This window comes from Cricetulus griseus, chromosome 8 (assembly GCF_003668045.3).
Source record: "Cricetulus griseus strain 17A/GY chromosome 8, alternate assembly CriGri-PICRH-1.0, whole genome shotgun sequence".
NCBI classification, from domain to species: Eukaryota; Metazoa; Chordata; class Mammalia; order Rodentia; family Cricetidae; genus Cricetulus; species Cricetulus griseus.
In genome coordinates, this window is record NC_048601.1 from 71,610,574 (window position 1) to 71,636,884 (window position 26,311).

The 26,311-nt window shown below is 36.9% G+C and overlaps 1 protein-coding gene and 1 long non-coding RNA gene across 2 annotated transcripts in view; one reads left to right on the forward strand and one right to left on the reverse strand.

The window, feature by feature from the left end:
• Window positions 1-26,311, forward strand: part of Lrrtm4 (leucine rich repeat transmembrane neuronal 4) — a 792,102-nt gene that overhangs the window by 237,906 nt on the left and 527,885 nt on the right. The gene's annotated exons all lie outside the window — the stretch shown is intronic.
• On the reverse strand, window positions 17,205-24,841 carry LOC118238769. Its single transcript, XR_004771061.1, has 2 exons — window positions 24,345-24,841; window positions 17,205-17,502 (listed from the first exon to the last, which is right to left on the reverse strand). It is a non-coding gene; the product is annotated as an uncharacterized LOC118238769 (long non-coding RNA).

Consider the following 26,311-nt stretch of genomic DNA (forward strand, 5'->3'; position numbering starts at 1 on the left):
CAGACATGTATAGAGATGCATACACACTGTGGTAGTTTGAAAGAAAATGGCCCTCATAGATTCATAGGGAGTAACAGTTTTAGGAGGTCCCTTGTTGGGGTATGTGCAGCTTTGTGGCTTTCTCTTCCTGTTGCCTGTGGATCCAGATGGAGGGATTTCAGTTACCTCTTCAGCACCATGTCTGCCTGCATGCCATCATGCTTCCAGCCATGATGATAATAGACTAAACCTCTGAATCTGCAAAGCCTTCCCAATTTTCCTTTTGTAAGGATTGCCTGGGTCATGGTGTCTCTTCACAGCAATAAAACTCTAAGACACACGATGTATAATGTAGTCTCTGAATATATGTATATATCTTTAAAATATATTTTCATGATTTATCTGTGCATATGTGTGTATGAAAGTATATATGTACCCACATGGAAATGAGTATATGGAGGCCAAGGCCAACCTTGCTTGTTATTCTTCCTGAACTGGGCTATCCAGGCTGACTTCTGAACAAGGGTCTCTTACTGATCTTATATTTCCCAAGTAGGCTCTGCTGGCTGACTCTAAAACCACAGGTATTGTCCTATTTGTACCTCTTCAGTGCTAACACTACAAGTGTGTACCACCATGCCTGACTTCGTTTTATGTGTGTTCCAGCAATTGAACTCATGTCCTTGTTTACTTACAGGCAATCATTTGAATAACTGAGCTATTGCTCCAGCCCAAACCATTGTTATTTATTCTGCACTACTTATTAATACTGAAAATGTAGCTAATTGTGCTGTACTGGCAATGGCATACTGGCTGTAGATTCCTAACCTGATTTCATATAGCAACTTTGGGGACTCAGATGAAGAGAAGCCTCTGCTGCTACTTCAGACAATAGATTAGTGACAGATGTTTTATGTTTGGCTGAAGGAACACAGATGAAAGTAACAACCTTTCCATTCTTTTGAGACCACGATCAAAATGAGCAGTTGTTCCTCTTCCAGACAGCTGCTATCAAACTTGCAGAACCTTGAGCCAATGAGGAGCATGCCCTGCACTAGGACGAGTCTCCCACAGTCCTTGAGGCTGCCCTGCTTGCACTAGCAATTCTCTACCCTCAAACATTTGGGGGCTCCGTTGTTTTTCTCTGAAAACTTATCTGGTACAACCAGTATTTGCACAGTTAAAGGTATAAGCTCCTGTAATAATTTGTTTCATTTTCTATTTATAAATGTCCCCATTTTAGGTGAGCAATATGTTTTCTTTATGAATAAATTAAAAAATAGAAAAAAATGAATCTGCCAATGGCAAAAGGTTCATGTTAACACTGTAATGTGTGCCACACTCCTGTACACTCATAAACCCTGTCTCAAAAAACCAAAAAAAAAAAAATGGCATGTGGGTTGCAGGGGTCCAACTTCACCCTTATTCTTATTTTAATCGCTGCATAAACTTCCATGCCGTGGAGAGGACATAGCTCATTTAAACTTTTTGCTCCCATAGGACAGCCCTTATGCTTCCTGGCTTTTGTTATCCTAAAAACTACTTGCAAAGTATTCCACTAGGCTTTGTGCTCAAAACAGGAGCTACTATCTCGGAAGCTAGTATCGTTACTACCCAGCCTTTCAAACTATCCAGACTGGCAGTCCTTCATCTTTGTGATGCATGCTTACATGGGTTTCAACTAGATCTACTATCCTTCCAAGTGGACACCATTTCAGTAGACACAAATGGCAACACATCCATTGATGGGCAAGAGATTTTTATAGCTATATCTGCATAGCATTTGTAAACATTATGCTTACTTTCTTTTTTAAAATTTGGATGACAGCCACCCATCCTTCTCTACCCATGTGTATGTGAATGCCTGTGTATATATGCTCTTGCACAGATGTAGTCACCTATCCTTGCAGGTGTATGTGCACATACAAGTCACAGGGTGTAGACAGAAATCATTCTAGGTCACCCTTCCACCTTACTCATTGAGGCGGGGTCTCTTGATCAAATCTAGAACTCATTGATATGTCTGGTCTTGCTAACCTGCTTGCTCTGGGAATTCTCTGTTTCCATCTTCCAGGACTGTAATTATAAGCAGGGTGTTTGGGATCTGAACCCTTCCCTCAAGTTTGCTTAGAAAGGGCTTTAGCCATTGAGACTTCTTTTAACACTGAATGAATGGTTCACACAGCTTAGAAAGTGGGCATCATATTATTTTGAGGTTTCACGTTAACTAAAACTTAAAACATAATGAGGGAAAAGCAGAAATAGACATTCATCAGTATACTCTTCCTGGATGGAATGTTCATCTGGTTTTACTCTGCTGCTATTTATATTCTAATGCTATTTATTTGGAATGTACCTAGGTTTCTCTGCTCCATTTTGGAAACCTTGGGCAGAGATTATTAAAGCTACTTAATGTCTGCCTTCTCCCCTTGTGGTGACATCACTTGGTTTCCTGACAGATAGAGTAGCAGACAGAATACTGGAGTTCTGTTTCTTGTTGACAATTTGCTTTACCCAAGCAAGGAAACACAGTTTTTGAAAAGGTGAAGGGAATGATTTTACGATTATGGTTAAGATTTCTCCTCCAGTTGTCATGTTAACTTTTTTTTGTTAGTGTTGGAGTTTGGTATTTCAAGAGCTGTACAGTTTGCTGAACTGAACTGTTTCATGCCAAAATTAAACATAAAATGCTAGAAATTTTACACGTGGAGAAACAAAATTTGTCTTATGAGGAAGTTTTGTCTTATAAGGGAGGAATATTGATGCAAATATTGCTGTGGTAATGGAACTCAGGAATGGAGAGAGATGCAAGAGAGAGGAAGAAATATAATGGGGTTTTTGTCTTCATCTGCATAATACCAATCAGGAGACTTTATCTAACATGACAGAACAAAGACTCAAGTATATTATTTAAAATAATAAAGATGAGGAAGAACTATCTGCTACAAAACTCACAGAATGAAGGATAATAAAAACTAAGCCCTCAGCTGGGCAGGAATGGCACATGCCCTTAATCCCAGCACTTGGGAGGCAGAGGCAGAGGCAGACGGATCTATGTGACTTTGAGGCCAGCCTGGTCTACAGACCAAGTGCCAGGAGAGGCTCAAAAGCTACACAGAGAAACCCTGTCTCAAAAAACAAACAAAAAACCAAAATAACAAGAGAACCAGCAACAAAAACCAAAACAAGACCAAAAACAAAGAAAAATCCCTAAGCCCTCAGACTCTAAGAGTTGACCAGTAGATTGCTGTTTGAGTCTTGAAATAAATACTGAAGGTTAATACCTTCAGTGTCTTATTCTAAGAGCTAAAATCTTCATATTAACCTAAAGGAACAGCAGTGTTTTCCTGAGGACTGAGAGAAAAATATTAAAAAGCAGGGAGAGCCTAGAGAAATGGCTCAGCATTTAGGTGAGCTTTCTGCTCTTGCAGATTATCCAGGTCTGGGTCCCAGCAACTGCAGAGTGGCTCATGGTTGTTTTGTAACTCCAAGTCCAAAGCACCTAAATCTGTCTTCCAACCTCCATAGGCACTAGGCACAAGTATAGTACACATATAAAATAAATCTAAACATTAAAGAAATCCTGCGACTTTCCATATTATCTATGCATCTATATTATCACTCGCAGCCAATACATCTTTAAAATGAGTTTGATTTTTAACATTAACAAACAAATCACTAAATTTCACAAGTATTTTATTATTATCTCATATGCCTTTTCATGGAGTAGCAAATAAAATTCTATTATATATATATATTATGATAGAAATGATGTTTATGTGCATATGTATATTAATGAATATTCTTTTTATGTTTCTTATTATTTTTGAATAATTTTAAATTTTAAATATATTTTGATCATATTCTTCTCCTCCCACAAGTCCGTCAAGATCCTCTCTCCCATTCTGTACCCACCCAACTTTAAGTTCTTTCTTAAAAAACAAACAAAAAACACAATATAGCAAGAAAACCCCAAACAATAAAATAATCCACCAAACTGTAAGCCAATAAAAACACTCTAAAAATACTTGGAGTCCATTATACTTCTGGCCAGGAGAATTATTCAGGAGTGATTGATATACCTAGTATCATTCTATTGAGGAAGACTTATTTTTTCCCTTCCTAGCAGGTATAAGTGACAGTTCAGTGGTTAGCATTTTTTCTAGTGGCTAAGTTTTAATTCATGTATGTATGATTAATATATTTTTAAATATAACAAAATAACATATAATACAATAAAACAAAAACTTACATCAAAGTAGGACAAGACAAACCAACAGAAGGAAAAGAGACTAGGAGAAGGCAAAGGGTCAGAGATGCAATTGTTCCAATACTCAGCAATCCCATAAAAGCAGTCACCTGGAAGTCATAATGCAAATGCAGATGACCTGTTGCAAAGCACACAGGGACTGTGCATGCTAAATCAGTCTTTGTGAGTTCATATGAGCTTTGTTCATGATGATTTAGAGGACCTTGTTTTCTTGGTGTCCTCCATCTGCTCTGGCTCTTACACTCTTTCCACCTCTACTTGAGGGGGGGTTCCCTGAGTTCTGAGGGGAGAGATTTGATGAAGATATCCTATTTAAGACTGTTTCAAACTTTCTCACTCTATGCATATTGTGTGTCTGTGGGAATTTAAATTTTCCTCATCCACTGCAGGATGATATCTGAAAAAAACTTTGATCTGTGAGTATAGTAGAATATAATTAGAAGTCATTTTATCACTTTTTTTTTCTGAGAGGGTAATTTGTTTTGTTTTTGTTTTGCTTTTTAGACAAGTATTGTTTGGTTTTGCCCTAGGCCACTGAGATATATAGTCTCAGGTTCTTAGTCAAGCAAGGAGTATTGTGTATGGGTTTTGTCTCATAGAATGGGCTTAAGTCAAATCAGTTGTTGGTCTGTTACTGTGACAAGTTTTGTGCTACCATTGCCTTAGCATATATTGGAGATTGTTGAAATAAAATACCATGACCCAAGAGCTTAAGGAAGAAAGGGTTTGTTTTACGTTACAATAAAAGAAATAGAGTCCATCATATTACAGAATAGGAATAGGAAGCTGACTAATCACATTTTTATCTACATACAGGAAGTAAGGTAAAGCCATCCCTGGTTACATATTCCAGCAAGGCTCAACCTCCAAAAGTTCCAGACTTACCCAAATAACGCCACCAAGTAGAGATGTTGTGTTAAAATACCTGAGCCTAATCAAGACATTTTTCATTCAAACCACAATAATATGTAATATTAAATTATCAATTTAAATAACAGACAAAAAACTTGAATATCATTAAGGGAAAATACTCTTCTTGCAAAGAACTTGAATTAGATTCTCAGGATCCAAATTGAGTGACTCACAATTGTCTCTAACTCCATTTCAGGAGAGCCAATGGTCCACCAACTTGCCCTGGCCTCTATGGGCACTTAGATACTTATGGCACAACACTCATATAAGCATATACACACAACAAAACAGTAGTAAAATTCTAAATGAAAGCTATACATAGCATAAAATTGTGTTATTTGTTAATGAATGTGTAAGCCTCATAAATCTTGGATATTAGATGGAGAAATATAAGGACTAGTGAAAGTGAGAAATAATACCTAGTTAAGAGAAAATTTCAGTTTGATAACTAAGCAGTATTGATTTGATCACATTTTAATACTCACAGTAGACTACAAAATGATAGGAGAGAAGAATGTAGCTACTGTTTTTAAGAAAAGTCAGAGAAATCACCAGAGCTACTTGATTTTACAGTTAAGTGACTAAGAGCATTTGTAATTTCATCCCATCATTTTCCATTAATTATTCGACATTTGACTCTCCTCTCTGTGCTTCAACACTTTCTACCTTAAATAATTCAAGAAAAATATTTTTAAGCCAATATGACAGCCCTGCACCCTTTAAATGGAGGGTGTCTTGTTATTGTTGCGTTAGGACAGTATCACCATCACACAGCACATCATTAAGTTTAGCATTAAGTGGTCTCAAGTTAATGCTCTGGGGAGGAAAGGATGAGATTTTAAGGAAGTATCACCTGTTAAAGTTGAGTGCTCATTTGAAGACTACTGGAGTCACATTTGCAAAGTGTTTGAGCAATGTCTGTTCCGTGTGCCTCAGGTGTGAGTTAATAATAACTATCAAGTTTAAGGGTCGTATAATAGGAGAATGTTTTGCAATATTCGCAAGTCATAGTGAATTGCAGAAGATTAGTATAGAGGGTTACAGTATTACCCTGATATGAGCCATGTACCCCACAACCTGTCATCCTGCACTACAGATAAACAGGACATGGCAGTGCTGCATGATGCAAAGGGTATATAGTTTTATTTCTCTTTTTTATATACTCAAGTGCAGTGGATCGTAAAAAATATGTTTGGACGTGAAATTTCTCTTGAAGTAATTTGGCTTATGCATATTACTAGGCTAATACACAACTGATGAAAATATTGGGAAATTGAGCTGAATTCTGAGTACTCATATATCTAAAATAAATATGCAAATAAGGTGCATGTGTGCCATGCAATCATAGAATACAGACATGTAGAAAACACATGAGGTCACACAAGAATAGTTAAATATAATCAGCAGAGAGGGCTGAGTGGGTAAGATCACTTTCTGTCTTTTAGAGGATCAGAGTTTATTTCCCACAACACATGTTGGGTGGGACAAAACTGCCTGTAATTCCAACATCTCAGTAACTGACACCCTGTTCTTGCCTCTGAGAGCACTTGCATATACAGGAGCACATAACCATAACTGTACGCACATGCGTGAATGTATGCACACACACGTTTTTACATGTAAGCAAAATAGAGATATATGATTCAAGTTATATCCCAAATAAAATATCCTGGCTTATTTATGCTTTGAGGATGTATATAAGAATTACATATATTGATTTTAAGAAGTATAGTCTTATTTTTTAGAGTGAAATATAAAATGGGTGATTCTAGTAGTATCATGAAAGCATAAAATATATTATTCTGATTATACTACCACTTAACATATTTTTCCAGAAAATACAACAATCACAACTTTATTTTTGTGAAGTAACTCATCAAAAAGTCATCTTATCACCTGTTAATAGCAAAAAAAAAAAAAAAAAAAAAAAAAAAAAAAAAAAAAAAAAAAAAAAAAAAAACAGCAGTGAGTTTTAGAGTTTGCCAGAAGCACATAGGTATGCAATGAAAATTTTAAAACATGCGATGACTTTCAGGGCTATGTAGGGTGAATATTAAGCACTCAATTTCTGGTGCCTAGAGTGTTTCATTTGGTGTAATGTATATTAACTTTGGAATAATTTTAAGACCCTGTTTTAATAAATGAAGTGCAACGTAGGAAAAAGTGTTTACTATAAAATATTTTTGTCACACAACAAATTATGCAAGTTACTGCCTGAATTGAAACTTGGCTCCTCAAATGAGTGGAGTTGAAAAATGGTTAAAATGTTGATATTTTAATATTTGGAAAATTTAAAATAAACCAGAATACCTTGCATGTTTTTTTAGTATAATTGGAGGCTGGGCACATAAATCAGTGGTAAGATCATTTGCTCTATAAGCATGCTGGCCTGAGCCTGATTCCCAAGTAAACCTGGTAAACCTGGACATTGAAATGCCCACACAGCCCTGGCATATCATGGCACAGAGAAAAGAGATCACTGGGTACACACAGAAAGTCAGCGAGGGATATAATGCAGCCAGCTCTAGATTTAGTGAGAAACTACTTTTCATGTCCTCTTTTATCATTGTTAATGCTCTCTCTCTCTGTCTCTCTGTCTCTGTCTCTGTCTCTCTGTCTCTCTGTCTCTCTTTCTGTCTGTCTGTCTCTCTCCTTCTCCCTCTCTCCCTATAGCCTATTCAGTCTATATAATAGGGCTTGTATTTTTTATGTTTTTAGGGCTTAACATTTAGTACAGGTGTGCTCTTAATGAGTTGGTGTGCTCTTCCCTTGAGAAAATCACTCTCTCAAAATTTCTTATTTTATTGTAGTTCGTGTGTAAAGTTGAAGCGATATGGTCTTTATCCAGCCAACTTTGGCTTATCTATTGTTGTTGTCCTTGTTCAGAACATGTTTAGGTAGGTATGTTTATGAGAGTTTATGGGTGTACCTCCTGGAATTTTTAGGAGATATAGTCTCACAGCAATATATATATATATATATATATATATATATATATTATATATATATATATGTGTGTGTGTGTGTGTGTGTGTGTGTGTGTGTGTGTGTGTGTGTGTAGCTTTAAGGAATCTTTTTCAACTGGTTTGAAAATAGTCCTTCTGAGAGTCAAAGACCACTTAACAAAAATTCCAATATCAGTCCAATAATAAAAAAGAAGGTGTTATCATGTTGAGTAGCTGCACTTTCTACTGGCAACATAAACACAATAATGCTCAAAAGGCTGTGCAAAGTATTAGGTATCAGAGTGAGTGTGAGCCAAGGGTTTGTTAACAACCCCTTTCCACACCCAGGATCTACAGACTAGGTACACACTTGTTACTTATTTAATCCTCTCAACAACTCTGGTGAATGTATGTTGATTTTAAACTTATAATATTTTTTTTATTCTAACAGCTTCATCAGAGAAACTCTGGAATGGCAATATTAATGTTTAGAAAAACCATTTGCAAGAAATATCCACATGCTAATAATAAACTTCAATGATTCCAACAAAAGTTTAATACGGCAAAGCCATTTAAAACTTTTGATGACACAAAGTGTTATCTATATGTTATTTCTTTAAATAAATAAAAAGAGTCAGACATAAGACTGGGGTGAATGTAGAGAGAAGGACATTGGGACTCAATCCTTTCTCTGTGCTTTGGAATACTTTTTTTTTTTTTACTTTAAATTTAGAATGGAGTTTTGGAATATCTTTGATGGGAATTTTACTGCCTCACTATGAATTTGCACTGATAACTACAAAAGAATGTCTTCATTTCTATCCATTCTTTCCTGGCTTCCCTGATGCATGGAAAATGGTCTCATTCTCGCTCAGCTTTCTTTCTACCTAGATGACACAGAGCTATGTCTAAAATAGTTTTTAAATGATTTTCTTTTTTTGCCTTTTCTCATTCCTGGTAAGTCTTCCATGACACTTATAAGGAGTTGCTAGGCAATATCTTAACTTTTATTTCTTGCAGTGACTTAGCTGTTTCATGTCACTGTTAAGTCACAAGCCGAGGTCACAGACACAAAATATGGGATAGCTATCTGGCATTTGAAAATTCTCTGTGGCCCAAGGATGATTAAGTTTAATATGAAGGGAACAGGAGAAGATCCATCTATAGTTTATTAGCCAAAATTCTGGCAAATAATTGAAACACGGGGAGAAATATAATTACAGGAATAGGTTGCCAGCTGCCTCCTACATTCCTATGATGTCTCATGGGACAGAACAAAAGTGATTGCTATTATATTCAGTGTCTCAGAAGGACATTAATGTGACAGCTTTAGAAATCACTTTCTTATTTTGTATCAAGTTGTGTTAATAAAAAGGATGGCTCTGGTAATTTGGGAAACATTACATTTTGTTAATAGTAATTACAGCTGAATTCAGTCTGGGTGAATGGCATACAAAAATCTTCCCAAGACACACAATGCCGCTGTATAAAGCTTCAGACAGTGTTATTGTTTGTAAACTATTTTCTGATAGGATTTTAAGGTAGAAGCTCCTATTTATGTTGTTTGTGACAATTTTTCTATTCATCATGATGTTACATTTTTCAAAACCAAAACCAAAACAAAATTAAATGGTTTTAACATTTGAAGTGATAAAATTAGGAGCACAAATATTGTTCACTTTGTTCCATGGTTTCTTAAGCATGTATCATTGAACAGAAGAATAATCTTTAATATTTTATGGAGTATCTGTTTCATAGTACATTGGAGTATGTGAAGAGAATCTTTCTATTACTGGCTTATATTTGTGTTCTTAACCCCAGGTAAACTGATCCATGCAGTCAGCTTTGGAGGAAATGTTTGGTGTCTTGGTGAGCTTGTTTGTAAAATAAATAATGTGGGACTCCATCACTATAGTCATAAAGAGATTTTGCTCTTTCATACAACTAATGGTCATTATTAAATAATTGTATTTATTCTTTGACTATTTCACACATGTATAATTTTTTAAATTTTATTTTTTTGCAATTATTTTTTTTAGTTCAAATTAGGAACAATCTTGCTTCACATGTCAATCCCTTTTCCCTCCCCACCCCATCCACCCTCCACTCCCCAGGCAGGGTAGGGCCCTCGACGGGAGCTCCCCAAAGTCCACAGCATCATCATGGGCCAAGCCTAGGCCCTCCTCCATGTGTCCAGACCAAGAGTGCATCTCTTCACGTGGGATGGGCTCGCAAACTCCCTTCTTACACCAGTGAAAAATACTAATCCACTACCAGGGGCCCCCTAGAGTGTGGAGGCCTCCTCATTGACATCCATAAGCTTATTTGACTCCCACATTCCTTTCATCCAGCTGCACTCAGTTTCCCCAACACATCCCACATGATGCCACATAATACAGATGATTTTTGTAATGACTAAATGGTAAGAATATTCAAGCATGCATATTGAATAAAAGTTTATGATTTCTTTCTAAGCACTGGTATCAAAGAAGAATGACATTAATGAAGATATCTGATGTACTGAAGCAATAATCAGTTACTGACAACCTCATGTGTGCTACACACTCTTGAATGGCAGCCATGGTCATTATGAAGTTTCCTTCATTACCTTATTAGGTATTATTACACCAAGTCCTCTATCACAAAAGAAAAAATGAGCCAATTCTCAATCAATTTGTCTCTATTTTCACATCCAGTCTTTGGTAGAATAAGCTTTGGCACAATCCTAGATTGAATGGTTGAAAACATTCTTAATGATTTTGTTTTCTTGTCTAAGTCTTCTGACCAAAGTATGAAAGTGTTTGTTTCTAATGGCGTATAAGTATCTAAAGCTTAATAGAAAAATTATAGTTTTGGTAATAATGTTGATTAAAGATAATGGCTTGCAGATATTTTTTACAAATTAGATACAAAATAACACCATAACATTTTCCAATATTACTAGCTATATGATCTTCAAATAAACATAAAAAACCATCATTATCTCACATCTTGTCCTCACATTCAGTGACAATGTGCTGTTATGTTTCCACATAGCTGTCAACCTGTTTTCTTTGAAAGGTCAAGAGTGTTTCTTTTCAATTAACTATAAGCTCTCCCAGGTCCCTTGCCCATTTTCTAAAATCAGAATATATATCTTACAATAGACAATGGAATGGTTTTACCTAGATGCCTTTAATTCTCTTCTGTTCCATTTTAGCACAAGAAGGATAAAAGGGAAATGTTCAGCTACCACATAAAAGAGAATCACTATCCCAGTTCTTAGAGTTAAAATGGAATTTTATTTTAAACATGTATTCTATTTTTATTTTTGTGAATTTGTGGGTATGTGTATGTGTTTGTAAATAGCACATGTGTACAGATGTTCAAAGAGGCCAGAAGAGAGTATTGGATGTCCTACATCTGGTGTTCTAGGTATTTGTGATCTGTAGTGCTGGGAATTGTACATGGTCTTCGGAAGGAATGACAAGTACTTTAAGCCACAGATGTAATTCTTAAGCCCCAGGTATTTCTTGTTAATAACTAGAAACTGAGAGCTAGTTTACATATCAGTGCAGAAGAAGAATGAAATTAAAATGTCAACAATAAAACAAACAAGAATGTATGAATTACTTACTGAAGACAGTATCGAGAGATCAGCACATTCAATGATTCACAAAGTTGTGGTGAAGAGTTAGGTGCAGATCTTTCTCTATTTCCCTTTGTTTCTATCTCTGTCTGTCTGTCTGTCTGTCTGTCTGTCTGTCTGTCTGTCTGTGTCTCTCAGAAATGGTCACTCTATTTATTATGACACAGAGGTAATGGAGAGGAAAGTCATTCCTTTGGCATAGTCGTGTTCTATATGAAACAGGGAAGAGTTTTCTCAGCCTCACTTTTGACAGATTTCTATTTCCATCTGAGAAAATAAATACTCAAAGCACAAATAAGAAGAGTGTGTAAGTTAAGGTGCCCCAGTTTCCTATGTGGCTCTCAAGGGAAGCAGAGCAGTGTTTATCTACCATCTATCTATCTATCTATCTATCTATCTATCTATCTATCTATCTATCTATCAAATCTATCTTCTTCATACATACCTATCAGTCCACCCATCTGTCCATCTATGCATCTATCTACTTGGGTGCATGTGTGTGTCACGGTGCACTTGTGGAGGTCAGAGGATTCAGGAGCTATAGTGTTCTTGCTTTCCACCATGTGTATCCCAGGGATCAAACTCAGGTTTTGAGGCTTGGAAGCAAACACCTTATTCTCAGAGCCAACTTGGCTTGCCACAAACTTCCAATTTAAGAATGGTAAGGCTTACATTGTGAAAGAGGTAAAGTGTAATAACAATTTTCTAACTGACCACGACAAATATCTGTGAATCAACCAGGACACCAAATGAAAATAATGTTATGTGTTGAACATGTTGCTTACCAAGATTATTACATATAAAACTCTCAAAAACAGTGCAGGAACACCACCATAAAAGAGATAAGATAAAATAAAACAATTGGCTAATATTATCACTACTAAATTTACAGGCAAACACAATTGAGAATCGTTTTCCCCATGAAAGACACAGAAAACATTACGGAGGTCCATCTCTTGGGAATATGCCTAAAATTATATGGCTGTGGGTTCTGTCCTCAACACCGCAGATTAACAACTTAAAATATAATAGAAACACCAGAATTAGTTATGGAAAAAATAGTTTAGTACTATTCATATACTATGCATATTTTAGGTATGCAAATTGGGTAAATGGTATACACAGAGTTTTATTTCCTTAATTAAAGAGAAAATGCTATTTAACATTTTTTGGAAGGAAAATCAAGAACCTCCTGCTTTTCAAGTCAAGGGCTTATAACTGAAGTATATCACAAGTTCCCCAAACACTCATTATAAAAAATACCTAATTTTAATTTTGGGAAATCCTAGAGAAAATTCTTCTAACTATTCCTTTTTTGTCCACAAATTCCTATGTATTTTCATCAAGAAATTTTAATGCATATAGAAGCTTAAACATATTCTTGTGCACAGGAGAACTGCTCAGCAGTTAAGAGCTTTGGCTCTTCTTCCTGAGATCCCTGCATGCAATTCATGCAGCTCCTAACTGCTTGTAACTTAAGGACCAGTGAAACTGAGGTCTTACCTTGGCTTCAGCAGGCACCTGCACTCATATCCCACCCATCCTCACATCCCTACTATAAAACTAAATAAATACACTTTACAAATTCTTGTTTATTTTATTTATGTCTAAGAAATGACTAAAAATTTATGTTGAGATTTAACTACAAATTTACTATAGGATTTCTAGAAACACAAGATCTTCAGAAAAAACACCATTAACAAATTATTTTATAAAAGAAAATCATAAGTATATGCTACATTGAGGTCTCCCTTGGGCAAGCATAAAGGACTATATTTCTTGTTTTAAGAAGCAATTAATTTCAAATGTGTTAATGATGGTGAGTTTTCCTTCACTGTGACTGGTTTCCTCACCTGAAAATAAACTGAAGGTTGGGTAGTAGACTCAGTGGAAAAGTGTTTGCCTGACAAGCAAGAAAGCCCAAATGTGATCCTTAAAACTCAGCCTTAGCACAGCAGGGACAGGCTTGTTCACGCCTCATGGTAGCCTTTACCTGTTGTTGGGTGGGCTAGGGGTGAGGCAGGGGGTGAAGTGAAGGGGGTGGAGATGGGGGGTAGGCATGGGGTAGGGGTGGGAGATGGGGTGGGATGGAGGGAGAACTTTGGTTGGAAAGTAAAATTAATTTAATAAAGTAAATAAATAAAAGAAAAATGTCATAACCATTTGTATGATAAATTTAAAAATTATAAGAAAAATGGACACTCAAAACAAAAAAAAACTTGAAAGGAAAACAAACAAAACCAAAACCAAAATCAAATCAAGCAAGAATAGTCACAAAGGAGAGTGGATGTCTCCTGAGGGACAATACTGGGGATTGTCCTCTGACTTCCCCATGTGCACACATTTTCAGGCACATACACTTGAACACACAATTGCACACAGAGAAAGACACACATACAACCAAACAAAGGAAACTTGGACTCAGCATGGAAAGAAGGAACCAATGTAAACATGTACAGAAAGGGAAAGCAAGTGTCTGCACACCAGGAAGAGAGGCTGTGACCACCTTTTCTTAGCATCCCTCAGAAGATACCAACTCTGCTGACCTCCTTTTGGACTCTTTGGCTTCTCAAATTCTGGGACAAATCATTTCTGTTGCTGAATTCCCCACACCTTCAGCACTTGCAGTGATGGCCCTGGCTAGTCATGACTATAATGGGACAAGTCTCATATTTGGAGAGCAAACTTCATGCTGTTGTTCTCCGAGGGAGAGTCTCCTGGACCAGTCAGGGCAATGAGCTCATGGCAAGACCACCAAGATTCAGTTTGACTAATGCATGATTTGAACCACATGAAAGAGGCACTCAGTAAGGAAACGGTAAGTTGCAGAAGCCTTTGAAGAAAGAGGCTTTTATTGACACATATATGTAATAAACCTTAGTTGTTTCCATCCTCATTGCCCTCTCTTCTTCCCTGTTGCCTCTTCAGCCTAAACCTTCCTTTGATTAGTGTTTCCTGCAAAAGCATGTGTGGGAGATAGTGAGTTCTTTTTTTTTTCCTTCTTTTCGAGACATTGCTTTGGAGTCTGTCCTGGAACTCACTCTGTAGACCAGGCTGGCCTGGAACTCACAGAGATCCTCCTGGTTCTGCCTCCCAAGTGCTTGGATTAAAGGCATGTGCCACCAACATCCAGCTGATAGTGAGTTCATTCTTTTTCTTTTTCTTTCCATTATTTATTTAGCTCATAAATAAAGTCATGCACAATTATGATACATAATACAGTATGTTCACAATGGCATGGCTAAATTAAACCAATTAACATGTTATATCACACATATTCATCATTTTTGTTTTGAGAACACTTAAAGTATACTATCTCACAACTTTTAAAATATAGCATATTGTTATCAACCATATTTATCATGCTCTCAGTAGACCTCAAGACTTCACAGAGTCCATGCCTCTTGTCCAACTACAGTTTTATATCCTTAAACCAATCGTTTCCCCATTGTTAAAAGCCCCACATTGAAGCCTAATAGCCACAATTCTGCTCTCTGTTCCCATAAGTTCATCATTTCTAGGTTACACATAAGATTGAAATTGTGTGACATTTGTCTTCCAGTGTGTCACCTATTTTTTTTTTTTGGCAAGCATATAACTTTACTACTTACTAAAGATGAAATCAAATTTGCATGCACAGGTGAGCACTCACTGAAACACCTTGGATTCATCACATATTTGAGTTTCAATTATATTATATATGTATATTTATACATATATATAGTGACTTATTAATGAACAGAAAAAAACAAATGCTATAATAAAAAGCTCTGTGCCAACTAAAATATGGAAGAGTTTTGTAAGTATGCTTTAAAGTAACATGTTAGCTAAAGAAATTGTATTGGAAGCTTATACCCTTAGTCTCAGCACTTGAGAGATAGATTGAGTTGGAGCTCTGTGAGTTCAAACCCAGCCTTATCTACATAGTGAGTTCCAAGTCCTCCACTTCACTGCATAGTGAGACTTTGTCTCTTAACAAACAAACAAATAGCAGAATAAAATAAAAAGAGGAGATACACTTTTGCAACACTATACAACAGAAACTGTGCTCTCTAGTCACTTAAGAAGAGTGACTCAATTTTGTTTCCAGAAAGATCACTAAATTTATTATAAATGGCAGTAATATAAACACTACAAATCCGAGGCCTCTCCAAGATTAGAAAAGTGGCTGCACCTTAGAAATGTGTGGGGGGGGTTAATTCCCCCGCTGTTAGCTAACCCTTGTTTATGAACTTTCCATGATGATTGGATAAATGTGCTCTGTATTACAATACCTGAATATTGCTTTGATATAACACAGTTAAGTGGACTTTATATTTCATTATTTAGATTTGCTTATATGTCACACGTGTATCAAACAATGTAACTAACCCCTTGTGCTGATTGTTTGCTTAAAATTTTCCGGTTTTGAAATAGTCATTTTCACAGTGTATACATCCTGGTGTGTTACCCTGAAGGGCAGTGACAGAGTGTACATCCTGGGTATGTTTCCCTGTGCAGTGAGAAGCAGTTCTGCTCCTGGGGCATTTTGAGCTCCCTGTTGCCATAGTTGCTGCTAAGAAAATGCATTTTTCTAAAAGATTTATAAATAATGATTGCAATGTTTTTTAGCTCTTTGTAGTGAAATACAATATCCAGAGCCTCTGAGAAGAAAATAAATCCAAGCACAAGGGAGCAATTTGGGGCACACTTGAGTCTAGTTACAAGCAGGGCAGGAAAAGTGTCTCAGTGGCTTCCATTAATGTGCACTCTCCTGCCCACTCAAGAGATAAATTTCACGTTGTTAGGTTGGAAGACATATGGAAGTCAGGCTCTGAGCGTCAGTTCTGCATTTGCTGCTCCAATACCTTGCCAGGCACAGAACTTCTGATTTATCATCCCTTTATTTCATTCTGATGTTGCTTATTTCTCTCACTCTTCTAAATGCTAAATTAACATATTTAATTTACATCAGCAAGTTTTACCAAATGCATGCAACTTTTACTGCTACCCTGAAAATGGAAGGAATTTCTACATTTTATCATATAGAAAAGTAAAGATATCTACAGCTGATGAGCTAGGCTTTATTGTGGCTCTCAATATAAGTGAAGGATCAATATCCAAAAGCCATATTTTGTTTTATATTATTTTCTAGGAAAATTTACTATATTCCAATTGAAAAATCAATTCTGTTATTCATCATATACTGCAGGCCAGCAGAAGATCAAGCGCTGCCCCTAAAATCCAAGCGTCAGGCACAGAGAATAATATTAAAATAATATAGAAGTGCCTGGCATGCAGAGATAAGCAATTACTGTGTTTTGAGCTCTCACATGTACTTATACACAGATACACACAGTATCCATTTATACACACACACACACACACACACACACACACACACACACACATATTTGTTCCTTTTTTCTAAGGGATGTTCTCTGCTAAACATACTAAGTAATTTACATAAATATATTTATTTACAAATATATTACTTGAAACAATAAATGTTTATTACTTCTTATGCATATACAAATACTCAAAACTGTCCAAAGAAAAGATTTGTTTCCTTTTAGTCTTTCAGGAACCTTAGCCAACTTGACTGATGTTCTGTCATATTGTGACAAGATGAATCATCCTGAGATGTTAGGGGTCACCAGGACAGGGGAGAAACCCACTAAAGCTGCAGTATTTTCTCTCAGCTGTCACACACTTCTGCCATCATGGGTCGCATGGCCTCATCCTCACATAGTTGGTGTAGAAGTCTTTCTCACAGGTCAGCAAAGAACCTGTAATAGGTGAGAACAAATGTGGGAACCAAAGGATATTGTTCTACTCAGATTTTTCCTGGCTTATTCTTTCTGCTTTTTCTCAAGCATGCATACACAACATTTGATATTAAAATATAGTAACAAAATTTACTGGATGCCAATCAGCAATGAGTACCCAGAAAATCTTGGTAATTTCATGTTCATAAGCAGATTTTCATTCTACAACTGGTGTTTTAAGGTTCCCATCATACAATGCCAGATGCAAGGACACTAAGCCTTTTGAGTAGGGGTTTTCAGGGCCAGTCTGGCCAGTATAGGGAGGTCTCTACCAAAGCAAGCTTTATTTAGTTTCACTGTTGAATCACAACAGTCACCATTTTATCTATGATTTTTACTGTTTGTTGTGAAAATACTTCAATTTATTATTTATTACTGGCAGTGCTTTCCCTCTGAATTTTAAAATTTAGATCTGGTTTCTGAGTAGGGCAGAGTTTGTAGAGAAATAACCAGAGTGGGAATTTAATCATTCAAGAAAAAAAAAATGTGTGCCTAGAGAGATGGCTCATTGGCTAAGAGTGCTTTATGTTCTGCCAGAAGACCTGAGTTTGGTTCCCAGGACCCATGTCAGGTAGTTCATAATGCCTCTAACTTCAGCTTCCATGGAATCTAACAATCTCTCTGGCTTCCATGGACACCTGCACATATATATGCATATACACCCTCTATTCCACCCCACACACAAGTAATAAAAGACAATGTACTTAGCTAGGAGTTTCCATTAGAAAACTATGCAAATGGAATTGACAATGCATGAAGGTTTATGTAATATATTGTGGTCCTAAACCATGTTTACTTACTGATTTCTCCAAATAAATTTTCTTATTTGAAAATATGAAGTACCTAGAAATTTCCAGTATATCTAATAATTGCTATATTGTTCATGAGTCCTCAGTTTTTACAAGCAATAAGTTGACATGATTAGAAAGAAATATAATAACTATATTAATTTCTGCCACCTTGGAAAATATCATGTAAAAAAAAGCAACTTGGAGAGAAGAATGGTATACTTTAACTTAAAATTCTAGGTTACAACTCATCACTGAGGGGGAAATTGATGCAGGAATTTAGGCAGTTAGTCGCACCATGTCTACGGTCAAGAGCACAGAGGAAAAGAACAGATGCATGAATCACTGTTTGCTTGCTCTCAACTACATTCTTTTTCCCTCTTATATTCTTCATACTCCCTGTCTAAGGAGCAGTCCATACCATAATGGATCAGGTTCTCCTAAAAAATCAACCAAGACTCCCCCACAAAAATAGAACACAAGTTTCTACATCTAGATACTTCCTCATTAAGATTTTCTTACCTGGTTATTCTAGGTTGTGTCAAGTTGAGAAATAAAACTAAGCAGTCCAGCATACAAATAAAGAATAAACTGTAAGTATATAGCTTCTTATATTGTAGCAGCTCTTTTGACTTTATAATGTAAAATGTATACATGGAGAAAAGCTGAAAATGTAGATCACTTGTGGGGTGCTTGCCTAAGATGCATAAGGTCCAAGTCCAATACCAAGCATCAATAGAAAACAAAATAAAAAATGCAAGGTTGGGTGGTGGTGGCTCACATCTCTAATTTCAGCACCATGGAGTTGGAGGCAGTTGGATCTCTGTGAGTTTGAGGTCAGTCACCCTACAGAATGAGTTCCAGGACAGGCTCCAAAGCTACACAGAGAAACCCTGTCTCAAAAAATTTAAGAAGATAATGAGTCACAAGGAGCTCAAGGTTGAGATCTTGGTTGACTTTGAGGTGATAATGCTTTCCCCAGGTGTCATAGACTAGCTAAAAAAATCCCCAATTATTAAGCATTGCAAGATCTCAGTCTCTATTTGAGCTGTTGGTCAGCAAACTCTAATACATTTAAAAACAATATAAGATATTGCTATTGTCCTTGGTTGAATTCCAGAACTTGAATTTAGGTTTGTATTGTTAAGGAAACCATACTCTTCAGACACAGGACTTGGTGAGATTGAGCTAGAACTGATCAGGAAGCCTCCTCACAAAGGACCTCCTCTCATAGTGTCTGGAGGTTCTGTGTAAGCTGCCAAGAAAGAAAAGCAATCAGTTGTTCTAACCAGCTGTAAAGCTTGTGAACCACAGCAACGGCCAGCATGCTAGATATCCACAGGGGTTCAATACTGGCACATATATCTTAAGGGTAACTAACACCCTTCTAATTGGATTTAAGCCTAGTTCAATAAGAGGTAATTCATGCCTTGTGCTGGAAACTGAGCCAATTACCTAAGGTTAGCGAGTCATATACCCTAGAGAAAACCCTGATACTACCAGTTTCCTAAAGGAAAATAATTTGTAACTGTATTCCAAATACCTATCTTTACACCCACAGATAAGTATAGTTCTCTCCTCTCATCAAACAAGCTTCTTTTTTTTGTATCAGATAAAAATTACTACTGAAATCCACAACTGTTCAAAATTCAGATTACATGTGATCAAGGGTTCCTAAGCTCCAGATATATAGGATCTAGAAGTGAAAATTTTCCTCTATACTCTGCACATGTATTTGGCCATCATGTAAAAGTGATAGGAATCAATAATGTTGAAAAGGCTAGTAGATAACTCAATAGCAAGAGGGAGAGTGCAGCTTTTGTACATAATAGAAGAGTGGGATGAGTAGAATGAACAACCCTCTTATGACAATACCCATGCAGCTCCCATTGTTTCCTAAGCATCCATAGAACAGTTAAGTCAGGGATGAAAACTGATTTTACCAGTAGATCCCACTAATCAACCAGGTTTGGGCACAATACAAGAAGGACAAGATAGCAGTAGTGGCATATGCTTTTGATCTCAGTACTCAGGAAGCAAAACCCAGTAGATTTCCATGGATCCCAGGCCAGCCTGGTCTACATAGTTTCAGGAGAGCTGGGGCTATGCAGAGAGACCAAGCAAAAACAAAAACAATCAAACAAAAAAGCCTTTGCGTTTTCTGATTCATTCCAAACAGTTTATTCAGGTAATACCTTTGATAGCCTTTTCTCACAAATTTCCACCTGACACAAATCATTGTAACTTCTGTGAAAATTTTGTTAATGCCAGCACTCAAAGCAAAGCCGTGATAGAAATTTCTTTTATTAGCACAGCCATGACTTACTCCCATCTCTCCAATGTGATAAAATCCTAATGTTCTTCATATTGAGAAATGTGTGGCAGCTTCAAAATATCATCCACCCACTGGGAGCACAATGTTGACTAGAGCACTGTATCTGTCTTATTCAGTTGGTTAGAACATGGTGTTAAGCTATGGACTTTGACAGGCAGTAAGGGGCTTATAGCCTCAGCTCTATACCTCCATATGAAGTTTATCTGTGGTGAAATTGAGAGATACCTGACCTGCCATGACCTCTGTGGACTCATGAGGCCTAAGTATGCCAGACAACTGAAGCCAAGAGGAGGAACACAAATTACAAGAGCTGTAAGCATCTGTGTCATGAGCCTGAGGGAAGTTCAGAGCAAATGAAGCTACAAGAAACTAGAGTTATTCTAAGAACTGGAGCTTTGGGAAGGAGCAGTTGCCACTGAATTTGGGCATCATTTCCTTAGGTACCTCTAGATAAACACCTCGCAGTGACTGCATTTGCCACTGTCCTCATTGCTGTAACAAAATAGTTGACAAAACACTATGAGGAATGAAGGCTTGTTTTTGGCTCAAAGTTTGAGGGTGAAGTTCATCTTGGTGGGGAAGGAAGCAGGGGTGTGAGGCAGATGGAGACCTATTGTCACCAGTTAGGAAGCAGAAAGAAATGAGCAGTCCTACTGACCTTCTCTCTTCATTGCATAACTCCAGAGCATAGAATGATTCTATTTACATTCAGAAGGGACCTTCTTACACAAGATAAACTAATCTAGAAATGGCCTAGAGATGTCTTTTCAAGCTGACAAAGCATTATCCATAGCAATACCCTGCAAAGCCCTCACCAAATAGCTACTGCCCTCATTGTGCGAACAACCAATACAGGTAGACTGCACCTTTTAATCTCCTGTGTAGAGGAACCTTAAGCCAGCCCTTAAGCAGGCGTGTGTGGCTACAGGTTCCCCTACACTCCTGTAATGAACCTAAAAAACCGCGAGGTTCAAGATTTGACACCCAGGCTTTCACTGGTTCTTATTTGTTTTCTGCTTGTTTTGATCTGCAAAATAGTTGATTTTTCATAAAATCGTATTAAAAAGAAAACAACTATCACTGATAAAGACTCAAATCCCTTCCTAATACCTCAAGCATAAGATAATTTCTCCTGATGACTTTTCTTTGGGGAATTAAGAGCTAAGCTGAGTGAGTGACAGGGGTCAGGAGAAAGGATAAAATAATATTAGTTTGAGAAATAAGGAATTGAGAAAGACATAGATAATGAAGGCTTACTTATATTTACCAGATTCCACCTCAGAGGTTTTAAAAATTGAGGAGCTGAGGAAATGGCTGGGTAGTAAAATGTTTGCTTTACTAGCATGAGCACCTGAATTTCATTTTCAGAACCTTTATGAAAACAACTGAGTGTGGTGGTACAGGATCACAATCACAGTGTTGGGGGTTGTGGCAGAGATGGCCTTGCTGTGGCTAGACAATCTTACCTAACTGGCAGCTTTTTTTGAGAGATCCTGATCAAAATATAAGATGGAGAGTGAATAAGGAAGATATTGGACATAGCCCTATGCCTTCACAGGCATACACAGAGATATATACATGCCTTTTTATACACACAAATAAGAGAATTAATCAAATACAATTGTGTAACCATTAAACAAAAAATTCAATCACTCCTGGTACAGCAGATTCAGAAAGAGATGTGTTTGTTTATAAGCCTACATTCCAAATTGCCTGTGCTCTCCCAGCTTTAATACTACAAGGAAAAGAAGCAAATAAACAAAAACTACAAGCATGCCTTCCTTATTCTACATGTGATATTTTTGGCATGAGATAAAATAATCAGGTTTTATCAGAAGTCATGCATTATGAAGTCTGTGGCTAATATTAATGTTGATCTGAATATGAGATTAACTCCTGGGATTATGATAATCATGTAGCATGGGAGACCTGCAAGGATGCCTCACTTCAAGCAGAAACTTGTAGTTAATGAACAGCAAAATCACCTGAACTTCTTCCTTACATACATATTTGAAAAGATAGGCACTGTGAATCCTGAATCGTTTCTTCTGTATTTTTCATGTTTTTTCTTTGTGTTTTCTCATACAATAGCCCTTGACTTGTAGTCAAGGTTCCCCTCCTCCATACTTCCAAGACCTCCCATGAAACTTCCCCTCCCCCCACAAATCCATGCCTTCTGAAAATACCATGCCTTCCAGAGATATCAAACAAACACAGCATAAGAAGATGAACTAAGACTAGGTTCAATGCATCATATCAAGGCTAAACAAAGCAACCTGTAGGAGGAAAGGCATCCCAAGAACTGGAAAAAGACTCAAAGATAACCCAATTCTCACTGTTAGGAGTTATACAAAAATCCCAATATAAACAACCACAACATATATGCAGAGGATCTAGCACAGACCCAGGTAGGCTCTATGATCTATGATCGAAATATCCATCTCTGTGAGCCATGAGCCCTTCTTAGTTGGTTTTGAGGATTCTGTTTTCCTAGTGTCATTAATCCATATTCTCTTACCATCCTTCCTTACCCTCTTCTGTGGGGTTCCCTTAAACTCTCCCTACTGTTTTGCTGTGGGTCTCTGTATCTGATTCTTTAAGCTACCTGAAGAACTTTCTTTGTTGATGATTAGTAAGGGCATGGATCTATGAGTAGAACAGAATATCATGAATAATTTCATTGATACTTTTTTCCAGTCATGTTTGGTTCTACCTTAGGTCTCTGGACCATCCAGCTTTTAGTTCCTGGCCATCTGGGCATGGGTTCCTTCTCTTGGCTTGGGCTTCAAGTTAGACAGCCATTGGTTGGCCACTCCCACAAGTCCTGAGACCATTGCCCCACACATCTTCCAGGCAGGACAGATTGTAGGTAGAAGTATATTTGGCTGAGTTGGTATACCATTCCTACCACTAGAAGCCTTGCCTGGTTACATAAAATGGCCAGTTCAAATCTTGAAACTTTCAGGGTTGTTCCTCTTGAAAATGAAACTCCCACTTTGCTCTAATGCCTAAATTGATATATGCTATTTGCATAAGTATAAAAAGTTATAAGCTTTTGTTAGAGAGACTTTAAACTTGTTACAATAGCATATAATATTATTTTGGTTAAAAGCAGCATTGAAATGCCAGATGACTTGTGACCTGCTTAACACACAGACTTTTCCAGTTTTGAATATTAAGCAAATAATAACTCCTTCTCATACAATGATTAATAAAATTTCCACCTTGTGAATGACTAGTTAATTCATTGATCAATGGTTTCATTAAAAGTAGTGGTGATGGTCTTGTAACATGAGTTTTATGGTTCGAAGTACTGATACAAACGCCAGCTATCACCTCACAGGTAGAAAACAGTTTAAGACAAAGAGCATGATTATGGCCACAGAAAATGAATTCCCATTGCCTGAATAACATGTTCCAATGTGTATGATTATATAATTTTTATAAAAAAATGAACATAAAGAAGTCATAGAACAAGGCTTTAAAGGATACATTATAAGAACATCAGACAGATTCATTAAAAATAAGTAAGAAAATCTCTGCTATGAGGCTCATATTATTTGACAACATTTCTGTCAATAGAACTAGTTGAAGCTGGTTGTCTCCTTAGAATGTAGTTCAAAGATTTTCCTGTGCATGGAAAGTTAGGTCAGACAAAGAGGTGAACAGTAAATGGTTACCTGGGAGACAAAAGGTAGCTCAAGATAATTCAGGTCCATATCTGGACAAAATAGAGTTGTGAAGTTTTAACCCATCTGTAAAATCTTCAACACATAGAGGGTCTTCCATGCACAACACAGTTGACTTTCTCCAAGACACTATAGAGGAAAAGAAACTGGCACAGAATACTATATTGCAGAGGACTTTAGAAAGGGAGCTATCAGGATGGTCACAGTGAGCCTGAACTAGGGCACTCTTTTCCTAAAACCTTTAAACAAGCAAGACATTGTTAGTTAACTAATTTTTCTAGTGTGAGAAATTTGTATCCATAGATGTTACAATAAATCTTTATGTCAAAAGCCACCTGAACCATGTAGCCACATGGGCGCTTTCTGCCAGGCTGCCCAAGTTCTACCCACCACCATATTAAGGCCCCAAGTAACTCAAAGAGACTTATATTAGGTACAAATTCTGCTTGGCCAGTGACTAGGATTTCTCATCTTTTAGCTCAGTCTTAATTATTATAAATCTATATATTATATAAGACTTATCTTATTTAGGATGCCTTCCATTGGCATCCTCATCCCGGGATCACATGGTGACTCTGGAGGAAGAGAGTAGGGGCCCACTCCCTTCTTCCTTTGTTTATATATGAGTCTCCTTGCTATGTCATTTCCTGCCTGGATCATCACTTCTTTACTACATTTCCCAGAATCCTCCTTGACTCCTAGTCCCACCTAACATGCTGCCTCATTGGCCAAACAGTACTTTATTCAACAAGCAATAGGATGAACATGCACAGAAGTACATTCCCCATCATCTCCTCTTTTATGTCTAAATAAAAAGGGTAACTTATCTTTTATAATAACTGAAGAAAACTATAACCATACCTATCTGTCTTTAACTCTATCAAAGACCAAAGAAGGATAATATATAAACTCTAGAATTGACAGAGACATTTCACTACCTGGACAGTCACCCAAAGTTCCTCTGTAACACTGGGGCATCTATCTTCAGCCTATAAGTCATAGTGTGTCTGGCACACTTCTCCATTTCAACAGGAACCCTTCAGTACTGTTTTGTTTTGTAAGTTCAGCAGTCACTTTCTTGTGGGTCCTGCATGTCCAGTTTATACAGCAACAAACAGTCTAGGCAAGAGTAGTTTCTTGCCCAAATGGCTAATCTTGCTGTGTTGAAAGCAAACTCCATAATGAGTTTCTTCTATGCCCAACCTCCTTTCTGACATAATTGGTGTGCCAGGAGCAGTTGTGACTCACTGCCAAGAAAAACCCAAACCGTTTAAATGCTCTATATTCTGTGGTATTTGAAAGGTTTGAAGAATACCTATCCATCTCAAACACATCTCTGTATTATCTAGAAAAATAACTAACCTAGTTATAAGTTCTGATTATTAGAGGTGAATATATAGCCTGTCTTTAATTATTCATATCATTTTAAAAGATATGTATAAACACAATACCTAAACAAGAGGAGACATATACATATCACAAAATTGACATTAAAGTTGTATCAATAAGTGAAAATCCATACGAATGCAAAGTATTTATTCCTATATCCTATTCCCTTGTTTTTTCTTTAAAAAGAGATTGATTATGCTTATTACTATTTATAACCAACCCCATTTAAATGAAAACAAACATTTATAAATAATATTTGGGAATTCAGGCGTCGCTTATTCCAAACTGCTTCCTGCTGATTGGGGGTGATGTCCATAACATGGGGATCATGATAAAACATAGAAATGTGACCAAGTCATTGTTTTTGTAGTCTATAAGGCTGCATCATCTCAGCTGTTTTGGATGTAGGATCAGTTGGGTCACTGCTTTAGGAGGTCTTGCTTGATCAAACCATATTAGTATGGAAGGAATCTACAGCCTTTCATTTTTTGTAGAAACACAAGCAAAAATTTTTTCCCAAGTAGCCTGTCCTTAGACTTAAATTTTGAAGTCAAAGCATTTTTAAAATG